Here is a 13,172-nt window from a genome sequence, read left to right as displayed (position 1 = left end):
CTCTTAACCGCTGAGCCATCTCTCCAGCCCCCTTGAGTAGAGATTCTTATGAAGCTGTATCCTTCCCCTGTGGTCGCCTGCCAAGGATGGAGAAGGGCCGGAATTGTCTTTTAACTTTCCACAGGCAATCGGGTAACATGTGTCATGGCTGTGACAGATCACCATGGGCAGCACATGTTGTGAAGCCTAAGAGAGCAAGGAATACACTTGTTTTTGTTATAGACGCTAAAATTAACACCTTTACCCAGGTGATATTATCTTAGCTAGTAGAGTAACTAAACACCACCATACTGAGGTGAAATGCAGGTGTGCTCCCTTTGAAGTTACCTTAGTCTGCCTCCTCTTGCTGTGGTAAAATCCCATGACTAAAAGCAGTGTGGAGAGGAAAGGATTTGTTTATAGAAGCCAAGACCTGTGCTCAAAGCAGGAACCTGGAGGCAGGAGCTGCTGTGGAGATCCTGGAGGAGCATTCCTTGTTGGCTTGCTCTCCCGTGGCTCACTCAGCTAACTCTTTGATTCAACCCAGGACTACCTGCTACAGGTTGATGCCACCCGAGTGGGCCGAGCCCTCCCATACCAATCATTAATCAAGAAAATTTCCCATAGATGTGCCCACAGGCCAATTTGATGGAGGCATTTTCTCAACTGAGGTTCCCTCTTTCCAAATGACCCAGGCTTTTGTCAACTTGATGGAGGGCAGGGGGAAACCAGCCCAGAAGTCAGCAACAAAGCAATGATGTTGAGAGTCTCCAGTCTCTTCTCCTGCAGCATGGAATAGAAGGGCTAGCAAGGATGGAAAGATGGGAGGTGGGTAGGCAGGCAAACAGACAGGTAGCAAGCATAAAAATGCAAGGAAGGGCTCAGCAGATAAGAGCACTTGCAGCGAAAGCCTGGGGACCTGAGTTCAATTCCTAATACTCATGTTTTTAAAAGGAGAAAATCAGCTCCACAAAGTTGTCCTCTGACTTCCATGTGTTTTGGTGCATGCATACACGCATGCATGCACATGCATGCACACACACACACACACACACACAAACAGAAGTGTAAAAGGAAAATGCACAAATGCCAACAATAAAATAATAATGCTGGCTGTGGTGGGTCATGTCTTTAATCCTGGCACTCAGGAGGCAGAGGCGGGCAGATCTTTGTGAGTTAGGGGCCAGCCTGGTCTACATATAATGTTCCAAGCCAGGCCAGTGCTGGGGAAATGGAGACAGAAGGATCCCTGGGGCTTCTTGGCTGGCTAGCATCTACTTGGCGAGTTCCAGGCCAGTGAGAGACCATGTCTCAAAAGAAAGGTAGACAGTATCTAAAAAATGACGCCCAGGGGCTGGAGAGATGGCTCAGCGGTTAAGAGCACTGATTGTTCTTCCAGAGGTCCTGAGTTCAATTCCCAGCAACCACATGGTGGCTCATAACCATCTGTAATGAAATCTGGTGCCCTCTTCTGGCCTGCAGGCACACATGCAGACAGAACACCGTAAACAAAATAAATAAATCTTTAAAAAAAATTGACGCCCAAGGTTGTCCTCTGGCCTCATACAAACACACACATACTCGTCTGTGTGGGTGCACACACACACAGAGAGAAATTTGGAGAGCATGTTTAAAGTATAAATAAAGGTTCTGGGGTCTGTAGAGGTTAGAACACCAGTCCATATATACTTACAGTGTTACTAATTCTGTGGCTACATTGCCTATTTGATAGATCAGTTTTTCATGTCTGTACTTTAAAGGATGCCATTAGCAAGATGAAAAAGACAGGCCACAGTCTGAGGTGAGAGGTTTATACTCACAGAAGCAGCAGAATGATTTTTATCTAAGCACTAAGAACCCGGCTTTATTTGTTGGTTTGTTTTGAGGCGGGGTCTCAGTGTGCTGCCCAGGCTGGCCTAGAACTCATTCTGCAGTCCAAACTGACCACAGTCTCATCTTAAGCCTCTGGCCTCTGAATCCTAAATGCTGAGATTGCAGACTTGGGGCACAACACTCCACTAAGAAATTCTTTCTTTCTTTCTTTCTTTTTTCTTTCTTTCTTTCTTTCTTCCTTTCTTTCTTTCCTTTCTTCCTTCCTTTATGTATGTATTATCTATTTATTTATTTTGGTTTTGTTTTATTTTTTGAGACAGGGTTTCTCTGTAGCTTTGGAGTATATCCTGGAACTAGACCAGGCTGGCCTCAAACTCACACAGATCTGCCTGCCTCTGCCTCCCAAGTGCCGGGATTAAAGGAGTGCACCACCACCATCCGGCTCTGCTAAGAGATTCTTAATGAGAAAAAGTCTATCCACCAGGGGCAGCAAGATGGCTCAGTGTATAAAGACCTGAGTTCGACCCCCAGAGCCCGGGAAAGGTGGAAGGTGAGACCTGACTCTGACCTCCAGACGAGCTGCTGTGGTCCATACATGCACATGCATACCCACGTTAATAAAATCTTTAAAATTTAAGAAAAAGAAAAGAAAAGAAAAGCAGTCCAGTAAAAAAGTGGGCAAAGATGAACAAGTGGAGAACAGACTTGAAGCCCGGCGGCAGAAAAACAAAGGAAATATTTGCCAGTCTCAACAAGAAAATGCTGTTTACAGGTAAATGGCAGCACAACCTTGCCTGCATGAGAATGACGGTAATTAACAAGTCCAACAACACCCAGTGCCCGTGGCCTCCAGAGAAAGTGCAGGTTGGGCCACCACTTTGGAGAGTAATTTGGCAAAATCTAATTAAGTGAAAGATCGCTTCACGCTTCAGTCAAACAGCTCTGCTTCTAAATTCAGAGCCAACTTAACTGACGGTTGTCATCACAAAAAAAGACTTACGGAAGGTTTAGCGCTGGAGAGGCAGCTCAGGAGTTCCGAGCACTCACTGCTCCTGAAGAAGACGTCAGTCCCTCTCAGTCTCTGCAGGCCTCCACACACATGTGCGCACACTCTCACACATGTAAATTAACAATAAAATAAATCTTTGGCCGGGCGATGGCAGCACACACCTTTAATCCTCACACTTGGGAGGCAGAAGCAGGTGGATTTCTGTAAGTTTGAGGCCAGCCTGGTCTGTAGAGGGAGTTCCAGGACAGCCAGGGCTGTTACAAAGAGAAGCCCTATTTTAGATACATAGATAGATAGATAGATAGATAGATAGATAGATAGATAGATAGAGATATAGATAAGTAGATATAGATAAATAGAGATAAGATAGATAGATAGATAGATAGATAGATAGATAGATAGATAGATAGACAGACAGAGATAAATCTTGCCAGGCAGTAGTGGTGGTACATGCCTTTAATCCCAGAGCAAGGTAGATCTCTTGTGAGTTCGAAGGCATCCTGGTCTACAGAGAGAGTTTCAGGACAGTCTGAGGGATTCCATCTTGAAAAACCAAAATAAACACATAAATGTTCACCGTAATGCTGTAATAAGGAGAAATGAGAACTAAATGACCCTCAGAAAAGAACAGTTGCTGCATGTCTCCATAATGCAGTGTTGAATAAAATGGAGTTGACAAGCGCAAGCATGGTTAAACACCACTGAGCTGGAGGTGAAGAGCCATGAATGCTATACTGACCCTCGGGAGATGGAGGGGAGAGGGTCATGAGGGCAAGGCCAACCGGGGCTTCATGGGAAGACCCTGTCTCAGTCGAGTGTGGTGGCACACACTTTTAATCCCAGCAGTCTGGAGGTGGAGGCAGACAAATCTCTGTGAGTTCGAGGCCAGCCTGGTCTACAGAGTGAGTTTCAGGACAGCCAGGGCTGCACAGAGAAACCCTGTCTTGCCTCCCCCACCCTCAAAAAGACACCATGACCAAAGCAACTGGGGAAGACAGGGTTTATTTTAGTTTATAGTTCCACATCACTGGGAGATGTCAGGGTAGGAACCTAAACAGAGCAGAAACCTAGAGACAAGAGCTGATGCAGAGGCCATTGAGGGGTGCAATTCGCTGGCTTGCTCACCTGCTCCCTTATAACACCCAGGAACTCAGATTTGCTGCCAGGGATGGCCCTGCCCACAGTGAAATGGGCCCTCTACATCAACCACCAGTCAAGAAAACACACAAAGGCTCACCCACGGGTCAGTCCTGGTTAGAAGGTTTTCTCAATTGAAGTTCCCTCTTCCAAAATGACTCTCTTGTGTCCAGTTGACATAAAACCAGCCAGCACTATGGGTAAAAGTACTCGCCACCAAACATAACAACCTGAGCTGGATCCCCTAGTTCCCACAGGACGGAAGGAGAGAACCAACTCATACGAGCTGACCCCTGACCTTCACGTGTGCACCTTGGTACACATGTGAACACACACAATAAATAGATGTGCTTAAATTTTTCTAAACATGCTAAGTATTCCAGCACTTATTGCTGTTGTTACAGTCATATGTAATGAAAGCACAAAAATATTGATGAGGGCAACAGCCAAAAAACTATATTGATGGTTATGTCAGGAGGGAGTAAGAGACAGCCATAAGGTGAGGAGTGGTGAGGAAATGAAGCCGTATTCACAATATAGTTCTTATTACTTTTAATCTAAAAGTCTAAAATAAAATTGGTCTACATAAATCTACGTGAGCTAAAATAAATCTAGATAAACATAATGTTGACATCCAATAGAGCAAATAATGATCTTACCTCAGTTGCTTTATACATCTCTGTATTTTCTATATAATGAGTCTATTTTGTAAAGATTTTAATTTAATTATATGCTCATGTATATGTGTCTATGTATAAATACACGAGAGTATTGTGCCAACAGAGGCCAGAAGAGGAAGCGAGATTCTCTGGGGCTGCAGTTACAGGCGGTGGTGATTCACCAGACACAGGGGCTGGGAGCTGAACTCCAGTCCTATGAAAGAGCAGCAAGTCATCTTTGCTGTTGAATACCAATGAAACAATTTTCAAGTTAAATCAAACTGTAAGTAATTTTAAGACTCTTTAGAGAATTCCAACCTTTGAACTTGGCTATACTTCCTATTTTAAACAAGGTAACGTGTTATTATTCTTTTTATTGAAATTCAAATTAAACAGTACATACCACAAATTCTAATAACCTATCCCTGTATTTAAACATAGCTCTGGATGATGGGTATAACTTTCTAATCATTTTTTAATAAACAAGAATTTGTTTCAGACATCCAAATTAGAAAGTGAAGTTTTCTCAGTTAGCAGATTATATAATATGTGTAGAACCTTGAAAATTCCATGAAAAGATATGTTAATACTTTATCAGAACCAGGCATGATGGCACATGCCTTTATTGCTAGCACTCAAGAGGCAAAGACAAGAGGATCTGTGTGTTTAGCTCCAGCCTGGATTACACAGTAGACAGAAAGAGACAGACACAGGTGATTTGTCCTGGGAAACTTGGGAGGGTCACACGTAAAAATGAATGAAGTTGAACAACATATGCAAAAATTAATTCAAAATGTATCAAATATCTAATTATAAAAGCTAAAAAAATAGAAAACCTTTAGACGAAAACACAGGAGGAAAGTTTTATTTAAGACTTATTTTAAGACCAATGGTGGTGGTGCACACTTTTAATCCCAGGATTTGGGAAGCAGAGGCAGAGGCAGATGGATCTCTGTGAGTTCAAGATCAGTCTGGTCTTAAGAGTGAGTTCCAGGACAGTCAGAGCTACATAGAGAAACCCTGTCTGGAAGAAAAAAAAAGATATTGTGCGTGTGTGCGTGCGTGTGTGTGTGTGTGTGTGTGTGTGTGTGTACCCTACCGTCTCCTGTAAGTTCTCTATTCTGTGGATATTGTCTTTTATAATATGCAGTATTTACAATTTTTCATGAAGTCTACTTTTTCTATGTTTTCTTTCCATGTGTGCGTTTTTGGTGTCAATTGAGGAAATCATTCGAAAGTCAATTCTGTAAAACTTTGTTCCTGAGATTGGAGAGATGGCTCAGAGGTTAAGAGCACATACTACAATTGGAAGAGAACCCAAGTTTTGAGTCAGGCATCTCCGACTGGGTGACTCACAGTTTCCTGTGACTCCAGCTCCAGGGGATCTGATGCCCTCCTTCTGGCCTCACACAAGAAAGATGCCACCTTCCACTTATTTAGAACAGTCCAACAGAAAAATTTAAAACAGCAACAACAAAAATATACATTGGCAAGGACACAGAAATCAGAATCTCAGACACCGTTGATAAAAACGGAGATGGGGTGGGGAGACACTGGAGAGAAGTCTCAGTGGCTGCACTGGCTAGCATTTTGTCAACTTGAAATAAGACAGAACAGTTTTGGAAGAAGGAACCTCAACTGAGAAGATGGCCTCAGCAGATGGGCCAATGGGAAAGCCTATGGTGCATTTTTTGGTTAGTTGGGGGGGGCCGTTGTTTTGATAATTGATGTGGGAGACCCAAGCTGACTGTGGACAGCACCACCATGGGCAGGTGGGCCTGGATGGTATAAGAAGCAGTCTGAGCAAGCATGAGGAGCAAGCCATAAGCAGCACTCCTCCATGACCTCTGCATCAGCACCTGCCTCCAGGTTCCGGCCATGACTGCCTTCCATGAAGATGAACTGTAATGTAGAAGCGCAAGTGAAATAAAACCGCTCTTCCCCAAGTTGCTTCTGATCATGGGACTTTATCATAGCAGTAGAAACAATGAGACAGTGGCTAGAGTACTTGCCGCTCTTGCAGAGGACCCAAATCTACTTTCTAGCACCCACATCAGGTGGTTCCCAGCTGCCTATGAGTCCAGCTCCCGAGAGTCCAGTACCTTCTTCTGACCACCACAGGACACAAGCACATATATGGCAGACACACACAAACAAAACTAAAGATAAATCTTTTTAAAAACAAAATTGGGTTAGGCGGTGGTGGAGCACACCTTTAATCCCAGCACTCGGGATGTGGAGGCAGGAGGATCTCTGTGAGTTTGAGGCCAACCTGCTCTACAGAGCGAGTTCCAGGACAGCCAGGGCTGTACAAAGAAACCCTGTCTTGGGGAAAAAAAAAAAAAAACCTGTACAGCTCTTGTGAAGACCAGCATGGTGATCCTGGGTGAAGGTAGAGAAGGTGAGATTTCCATAAATTCTAATGATTCTGGCTCTGATTACATCCACAAAAGAATTAAAAAACAGCGTCTAGAAGAGCTATCTGTGTGCCTGTGTTCTTAGTGCTATTCCCGATAGCTACAATGTAGAAACAACCCAGTGGTTGAACAGATAAACAAAATGAGATTAACTCAGACACTCGGGTACTTTACAGACAGAAAACCTGACACGCACGCAACGGTGTGAATAAATGCTATTGTGAAATAAGCTGGTCACAAAGAGATAAAGGGGTCTCAAGACCACTTTAAGGAGATCTTGACAGCAGTCAAAACCCAGAAACATGAAGCAGGATAGAGGCTTCTGGGACTCGAGGGATGGAAGCTAAGTTGTTGAACAGATGGAGTTTCCGTTTCAGAAGACAGAGCACTCCGGAGCTGAGTGGGGAGATGAGTGGGGAGTACACCTGTGAAAGTCGCTAATGCTGCTGAACTGCACCCTAAAAATGGTCGGGTGCAAAGTTTACTCTGCGCTGGTTTATCACGTTCTATAAAGGTTGAACAACAGTTACCGTGAAACTGGATAAAAATTCAAAATTATAAAAACTGGACAGACAGACGTACACATAACACAAATGCAAGCACACTGCAGAAAGGTACCATCAGCTGAGATTTTTTTTTTAAATTCAGTTTAGGCTGTTTAAGAGTCACAGCTCAGATGGGAAAGGAGCCTGGCAGCTGAGAGCCAGGGAATACTGAGTATTACAGCCCGGGTGGAAGAGTGCTCTGGCAGGCGGGAGCCAGGGAATAGCACAGGCTACAGTAAGCACAGCAGCTTATAGCCCTGCTCTCGGGAAAGGTTTCCCCAGTGTAATAATAGCTCTACTCCAGCAGGAGAGGGCATCCCAAGGAAGTTGTAACTACTCAGCATTGCTAGGGGAAGGTTTCCCCAGCAAAAGAATGTCTCCACCCAAACCTCATTCAAGAGATTTATAGGAAGGGAAGAATCCACGAGAGTGGGCTGTACCAAGGTGGAGGAAGAACAGCCACAAACTGAACAAACACAGGACTTATATAGGGCTTCCTATGGGCAGAGTTTTCCCAGGGAGAAGTGGGATTGGTTAGCTTTCCCTGCTCAGGGATTGGTTAGCTCAGTTGGTTAGAGGCAGTCGTGGCTGATTTCACAGCCACTCTGTCCTTTTTTTCCCTGGCCTTTTTAACCTTTTTGGCTCTAGTTTTGGGGCCAGGGCATGTTTCTTTCATTGACTTTGATTCTAAGAACAAAGTGTGTTTCTTTGGCACTGGTTTCAGAGTCAGGGCATGTTTCTTTGGTTCTGGGTTTAGGGCTAACGTGTTTCTTTCACTGGCTCAGGTCTCTGAGCCAAGGTGTGTTTCTTTCACTGGCTCTGATTTCAGGGCCAGGGTGGGATTTTTTAGCTGGCCCTTTTCCCTACAGGCTGTAATTGCTGCATTAATTAGCTCTTGATAGCCCACTTTGTGTATGAACTTCTCCGTACCATACTCAGTAAGAGCCAATGTGCTCCCTATGGACTTTAAAATACACAGGTGAGAGGAGGTGAACAGAATGATGGTCACATTCATGGTAGAAACCCAGACCAGGCTGAACCACAGGGGCAAACAGTGTAACAGGAACACAGATATACCCACCCCCATTGCTCCCTTCTCTCGGCCAAGTGACAGGATGAAGAGTGTCTGCCTCCAGGGAAGGACGGACATGAGAATGGGTGACTTCCCCAGGAGATGGCTGGTACAGAGGAAAAAGGCTTCTTCACACCCAGGTCAATATTGTTGCATTGACTAGAACATCCAGGGCATTAGAAAATATATCATTTGCCATCCTCCTGTTTTGATTGTTTCTAACTTGGTGCCAGTGGTTTGGCTCAGCAGGTAAAGGCTAAGCAAACCTGGCGACCTCAGCTCAACCCCTAGGACCCTCATAAATGCGGAGGAAGAGAACTGGCTCTGTAAAAGCTCCCCTCTGACCTCCAAATGTGCAATGTGGCATGCATGTGCACACACACCAATAAATAAATAAATAGTGCCTCTAAACCGAGTGTAAGGATACACTTCATTTAATAAAACCATTGCAATGCCCTCCAATTACTCAAATAATACAGAACTTCTCAATCTTCACGTGCTTAAAATGTATCCATTTGAGAGCTGACTCTGTGGTTAAGAATAATAGCCAATCTTCAGGAGGACCTGGCTTCAGATGCAGGCACTCACCCCTAGTCGCCAACACCACCTGTAACTCCAGTTCCAGGGCATCTGAAACTTTCTCCTGGCCTCCACGGACGCCTGCACAAATGTGTACATGCACTCACCCAAACAGGCACACTCACACACAAAAAAAATAAATCTTAAACCACAGAGAAACCCTGTCTCGAAAAACTAAAAAAAAAAAAAAAAAATTGTCAGTTTGTCTTCGAAAGAACAGATACACTATAAGTCACAGTCCCTGAAACCACTTCACAGTCCTTCCAGGAAACTCCAAAGGGAAGCAAGCAGCGGGATAGTACGGGAATATGCATGTGGGCACGCAAATAGGAAGATGCCTGCGCACATGCGCACATAGAGCACTTCTCTAGACCAAGGCCTCTACAAGGGCGGTGCCTATTGGAAATAAGTGCCTGAAATCCCTTTCTCAGCCACACAGTGACTCAAAATCCTGCTCTAAGTTATCCTTCAGCTTGAATACCTCCGAGTCTAACAAGGAGTGGGACCTTCTATAAAATACCGGGCTTCTACGCGGCTGCCTGAAATTTGGGCAGGCGCCCTTCAACTGTTCCCACACAGGGTATCTGCCTTCCTGCTGCTCAGAAAAGTGTCAAATTAGCCAGGGAGAGTGTTTTCTGCCAGCAATCCCAGTGTTGGCAGGTTGCAGAAAAGGGAGAAAGGGAGGGATTGAGAGGGGGTGGGAAAGGGAGAAGAAAAAGAGAAGAAAGGAGAGGAGGAGGAAGAGGAGGTAGGGAAGGAGAACACAAAAGATAACAATGAAACCAGGCAGTGGTGGCACAGGCCTTTAATCCCAGCACTCAGGAGGCAGAGGCAGGTGGATCTCTGAGTTTGAGACCAGACTTGTCTACAGAGCGAGTTCCAGCACAGCTAAAGCTTTTACATAGAGAAACCCTGTCTCAGAAAAACGAAACAAAAGCAAAAGACTTAAAGCTTAAAGCCACAAGTGTCTGAAGCTCCCATGATGCTCTGGGAGTGTCCCGGGCTACAACCCAGCAGCTTCCAGTTTGTGCGCAGGTACCCCAGGGAAGCTTCCCCAGCAACAATGGCTGGACAACCCAGTTTCTTTAACACACAGCTCCAGGGGGCACAGCCAGCTCCTTTCCACACTCTGCCAACTGCACTGTCCCACTGTTCACATCACCACCTTCTCGTTGGGTGGTCATCTCTGGACAGGGACGCTCCCGGCCACACCTGAAGCTGGGCAGGGCTGCAGGAGGCTGATTTGTGACGGCTCCACAGAGTCGCTGTGATCGCTGAGTTCATTAGTGTGCCTAGACCAGAACCTGGCACACAGTAGCTCCTCCAGAGAACAGTAGCTGTGAATGACGAAGTTGATACTAATAGTACTAGACAATTTTTACTAAACTCCCAAACCATTTAAAAAAAAAAAAGATTGACTTTACAAATTCAACACTAAAACTTAAATTACTGCTGAAATAAAGAGCACTATAAGCAAAGTGGAAAGATAGCTTCAGATGGGAAGAAAATATTTATTTGCAAAGCACTAATGAAAGATCAGTACCTAGATTGTATAAATGATTGCTACAATTCAATAAGAAAAATTGCTAGATTAAAAAAAAGAGCATCTGACTGAAATATACAATTCACAGAGGAAAAAAATGATCAGTCAGTAGACAAGTGGTCCTAACCTAAGGCACAGTCAGAAAAGGCACTTAAAGCCGCACTGACAATAGACGAAGTGGCAAAGATTCAGCATTCTAGAAGCTGAGGCAGGAGGATTCCAAGTTCAAGGCCAGTCTGGTATCTTAGTCAGGGTCACTACTGCTGTAATGAAACACCATGACCAAAAGCAACTTGGGGAAGAAAGGGTTTATTTGGCTTACACTTCCACATCACAGTTCATCATCAAAGGAAGCCAGAACAGGAACTCAAACAGAGCAGGAACCTGGAGGCAGGTGCTAAGTCAGAGGTCGTGAGTAGTGCTGCCTACTGGCTTGCTCCCCATGGCTTGCTCAGCCTAATTTCTTATAAAACCTAGGACCACCAGCCCAGGGCTGGGCTCTCCCCCATCAATCATTAGTTAAGAAAATGCCCTACAGCCAGATCTTAGGGAAGCTTTTTCTCAACTGATGCCCCCTCCTCTCTGATGACTCCAGTTTGTGTCAAGTTGATATAAAACTAGCCAGTACACATAATGAGAGCCTGTTCGAAAAAGAGAAAAAGAAACTACAAAGGCCAACAAGATGGCTCAGTGCTAGAAAGACACTTGCTGCCAAGCCTGAACACCTGAGTTCAGTCCAGGGACCCTCATGATGGAAAGAGAACCAGCCTCTTCAAGTTGTCCTTTGACATACAGGGGCTATGGCCAGTGCACACTCACACTCATAGCCTGTCACACTCTCTCGCACACACTCAAAAACAATCCCAACAGTTTTATAATAAATAAATGTAATTTTTAAATTTCCAATTTAAAAAGCCCAGGGGAGCAGGGAGATGGTGGTGCACGCCTTTAATCCCAACACTCGGGAGGCAGAGGCAGGCGGATCTCTGTGAGTTCGAGACCAGCCTGGTCTACAAGAGCTAGTTCCAGGACAGGCCCCAAAGCCACAGAGAAACCCTGTCTCGAAAAACTAAAAAAAAAAAAAAAACAATAAGAAGCCCAGGGGCTGGAGAGATGGCTTAATAGTTAAGGACACACACTGCTCCTGCACAGGACCCAAGTTCAATTCTCAGCACCCATGTCACAACCACTTCTATTGCCAATCCCTGGGAACCCAATAAATGCCTCTGGCCTCCCAAGATACCTGCGCTCACACAAACCCCACACTCTGGCATACATGCACGATTTTAATTTTTAAATAAAATGAAAAACCTCAGTGAAATACGATTTCACATCCCTCATGCTGACAAATCCTAAAGCTAACAATGAACCAATTACCGGCAAACGTGGCAACAGAGAACCCATAAATGGGTCTATTGATCGGCAGATCAATCTAAACAGGCTATCCCTCAATGTTTAGGCCATACTTCATCAAGCCAAAGACAACGGTGATTACAAGATGCATCGTTATTCCACGTGCTAGGAAACAGGTAAGCCTCTCAGACACTTGTAAAACAGCACGAACATCAGAGGTGTTTAAATGAAAAGGGAACCTTTCAGAGTCTATGAAATAGAGAAATAGTGAAAAAATTAGAAATAGCTTAGATGTTCATCCATCACGGAAATGGCTCCATGAAGGCACTATATATTCACACAATGAAATTCTTACAGCGGTTAAAAGTCATAGATCACAGAAACATGGCAGAGTGAAAATAGCAAGACGCGGAGTGACAGACAGCTCACATTTGTGACCACACACACACACACCCGAGAAATCTTATCAAAGTTTTAGAAATTACCTTTTGTTACATACGGACCACAATAAAGTCCTGGTTTCCCTGAATGAGTATACGGTCCGTGGGCTGAGCTCTGCCGTTTGGTTTTGCCAACTGCTCAGTACAAAGTTCAAGGGAAGTGGAACTTAATTAAATAAATGTGTACGCTACTGCTGGCAGCTTCTCCCAGCCAGCAGCCAGGGCTGCATAGTAAGACTGTGTCTCCATTTAAAGAAAAGTCACGCTGGCATGCCTAGAGAAAGCATAACTAAGCTAGGGAAAAAAGGAAGTTCTCAGAATGTATGGCTGTGGCTTTGACAAATGCAGCTAAAGGCATGGGACACTTGGGAAACACGAGGATTTTGAGGACATTGCATTGTTATGAGTGTGCCAGCCTGGACTGAAATTACTCTAAATGAAAAAAACAAAGCAACAACAACAAGAAAGGATATGCAGACAAGAAGCAAGCTAAGAACTGCTGCTCACAGGGTACCTCCTCTCTAGAAGGCCACAAGGAAGCCAGGCAGGCTCCCACATACCAGGAAGACTGAAGCAGGGAGGCCATTGTAAGTTTAAGGCTAGCCT

The sequence above is a fragment of the Microtus oregoni genome, unplaced genomic scaffold (genome assembly GCF_018167655.1).
Source record: "Microtus oregoni isolate MIOR12 unplaced genomic scaffold, Mior012 000015F_ref0000493, whole genome shotgun sequence".
Lineage (NCBI taxonomy): Eukaryota > Metazoa > Chordata > Mammalia > Rodentia > Cricetidae > Microtus > Microtus oregoni.
The sequence above is the reverse complement of the archived record's forward strand: the minus strand, read 5'-3'. Positions refer to the sequence as shown.